Below are 3,301 nucleotides of genomic sequence, written 5' to 3' on the forward strand. Positions count from 1 at the left end.
ACCCCTTGCCATCCTTCTTTCCTGATTATTTCATTTGGCAAGGCTACTTCCCATACCGTACCAAAAATATGTACAGAGTATCTCTTCTTCTCTGACCATGTCTGGAAATTACAATGGTAAAGATGATTCACACAATACAGAACTGGAAGGATTTCTTTTATTGTTTCTCAATCCATTGTCTCACAGCTGAATGACACAGAGTGTAAAACCCACCAGAAATATAAGAAGCCGGAAATGTGCAACAACATTTCGAAGTCTTCAGAAAGGGTTTAATCTACGTTTCTGACATCTGGAGTTGTTCCTATCTCATGGAAGTCGTAAAATTTCTATCTTGAGGACCCCAGGTAAGGTCTTCTTATTCTTTGAAAACAACAGCCTCTTGTTTCCTCCATGGCTATAAGTGCTTTCAGTATCTAAAGGAAACAGCTCTTCGTTAAAGAGTTCTTTTAGAGAGTCACCGGTCAGTCCTATATGAGACCCTGATCCTGAGATACGGGCTTAGCAGATATCTTGAACTACTTGGTGTGCAAATCAATTTAATGATAAAAGACAGCTCCCTGGCTCTCATAGAGTTTAAAATGCTTGCAGGATTTACACAGCATTGTGTGTGACTAAGCAGCACATCTCTGAGAATCTGCAGTGTGCACACTGCATTGCTCCAGGAGACGAACTCTGCAGACATTGAGATAAAACTCTTGCCAATACTAATGGCATCTGATATTTGACAAGTCTAAGAAGAAATAATAGTCTCAGTACAAATTTGGATAGAGACAGCAAAATATAAAGAGAAAAGTATAAGCTTGGTGTGGCAACTCAAAATTATAGATCTAAAATTTTGCAGTCAGAGGCAGGAGGATCATAATTTTGAGACTAATATGGGATATGTTAACAGAATCTATACACAAAAAATCAAAGTAAATAAAATAGTAGAAAAAATTATTTCTGCTTGGTTTCATTTAGCCTAAGGATTAAATTGCAGTCTGCTATGTAGAGAAAATTCATTCACAGATAGTTCTCAGAACAAATAGGTTGGGGAAAACATATATACTCTTCTGGCTAGTATCTTCTTTTTTTCATTGTCTGAGGCCAGAAAACAAGGCTGCCTGCTCAAGCTTCATGCAGTCCTCATGAAGTTGCTGCTTACAGACTGATCTTGGCCTGCAACCCTGACTGAGGAGGAATGTGATCACCACAGCCCAAAGGACAAAAAGCCCAAATCTGCTGGTTAGTCTTAATGTGACAGAGGCTAAAGCCATCTGAAAGGAGGCAACTTTAGTTGAGAAAATGTCCCCATAAGCTACAGCTATAAGGCATTTTCTTAGTTACTGATTGATGGGGGAGGGCCCAAACCACTGTGTGTGTTGTCATCTCTGAGCTAAAGAATTGTGTAAGAAAGCACACTAGGCAAGAAATAGGAAGCAAAGCAGTGTGCAGCACCCTTCTATGGCATCTGCATCTGCTCCTGACTTCGGGTTCCTGCCCTGTTTGAGTTCCTGTCATGATGTCCACTGATGCTGAACAGCTATATGAAAGTATGAGTCAAATAAATGCTTACCTCTCCAGCTTGCTTTTTGGTCATGGTATTCCATTGCATGACACATACTATCACTCTTTTCATTCAGTATATGGCAATATGTTAAACATATACTAAAGTCAGTTAGTATGTATTTAATCATTTACCCAAAAGTTTCCAAAATATATAAAACCACAGAATCACCCTTTAACCTTCAATTAACTGAAACTTCTAGAGATGTCTAGTAGTCTTAGAAATGTCCGTATCCTGTGTCTAATACGGAGTCCTAGAAGATCAAATCACCATGACTACAGAAGCTATGGCACTAGATCTGACAGTGGTTCCAGAAAGCTCCGAATGGTAGAAATTCCTCCTCAATACCCCATTTTCCACTTTACTATTGCCGCTCTCTTTGCTGCTCCAATACTCCACTTCTTGTTTTCGGTGTGGGTGTGAAGTCTCCCTAAGGAGTCCAAGGGCAGGACACCTATGTCTTCACCTCTCAGTCCTCCACAGGCACCCCTCCTGACTCACCGGGGCTCCTCTAGACATAGGGTGCTTTCCCTGATTTTCTGAATACTGAAAATAAATGTGCAAAGGGACGGTGCACTTATTTGTGAGGTAACTGAAGAGATTCGTAGTTGGTCTTTTGACTTTGGACTGGAATTTTGTCATTTTATCTTATTTCGACTATAAGCTTTAAGAGTGACTTATGTACTCCTTTTAAAGCATAAGAAAAACGGATATATGAGGCATACAGAAAGGTGTGACCATAATTATGGGAATGATTTCATAGGGACAAAAGGACTGATCTTTAAGAGTTAAAAGGCTCCATCCTCCCTCCCCCTCTCTCTTCTTAACCTTTAGTTCCTTTCCCTTTTCACTTAATCTTTTAATAATGTATGCCATGAACAGCTTAACCTGATTTGGTGCCACCTACAATACTATTGTGGTGATCTATTTAAAGTTAGACCGTATCTTGTGGTTTCTTCTCTGGGGTGTAAACAGTGATAATAACGGTAGAGTGGACACACATGCTAGTCTTCAATAGCTGGCATTGTTAACTTTATTTTATTTATAGAAGTATTCAATAGCAGTACTCCCTCAAAGTCTGAAGCCATATTCCACCTGATCTCACCCTTGCTCCTCAGTATGAATAGGAAAAGAGCTCACTATGACTATCAGGTGCAGGTTAGACTATTTGCTATTAAACAAATGGAAACATTTCTTCTACGCAAACCATCAAAACAGATATGGAAAGAGTTTTCTTTTAAGAGACTATGAAGACTCCAAAGCCACAGAGAAACCCTGTCTCGAAAAACCAAAAAAAAAAAAAAAAAAGAGAGACTATGAAGAGATGAGTGGTAGGTATTCTGCTGGAAGCTTCACCCCAACATCTGGCATCCGTATACCCAAAGAATCTGGAATGTTCTGGTGTAAGTTCCACCCCAAGCACCTGGCCACATCTTGGAAAGCCCACCAAATGATAACCCCCCTCCTCCGGAGATGCTCAAGACCACTCCCACAGGGTATTTAAACTGCTCCCCATAAAACAGACTTATGAGTTTCTGATCTTCCTTTCTTCTCTCTCTCTCTCTCTCTCTCTCTCTCTCTCTCTCTCTCTCTCTCTCTGTGGAAAATCATCTAGGAACTTTTTATCCATTAAACCTGGGCTTTTCTAATTGGGTTTGATTTCATCAAATTTGGACTGCTGGGTCCAGCAGGCTTATCTGAATTCAGAAAGTTTTCTTTGAAAGGTCCCAAAAGGGGCTGTTTTTCCCTACCATC

General features: G+C 40.1%; 1 non-coding gene across 1 annotated transcript; it reads right to left on the bottom strand.

Moving 5' to 3' along the window:
* Positions 1 to 1,074: 1,074 nt before the first annotated feature.
* Positions 1,075 to 1,213, bottom strand: LOC113458115. The gene has a single exon (XR_003378550.1).
* Positions 1,214 to 3,301: the final 2,088 nt, after the last annotated feature.

This window comes from Microtus ochrogaster, unplaced genomic scaffold (genome assembly GCF_000317375.1).
Source record: "Microtus ochrogaster isolate Prairie Vole_2 unplaced genomic scaffold, MicOch1.0 UNK3, whole genome shotgun sequence".
Classification (NCBI taxonomy): Eukaryota; Metazoa; Chordata; class Mammalia; order Rodentia; family Cricetidae; genus Microtus; species Microtus ochrogaster.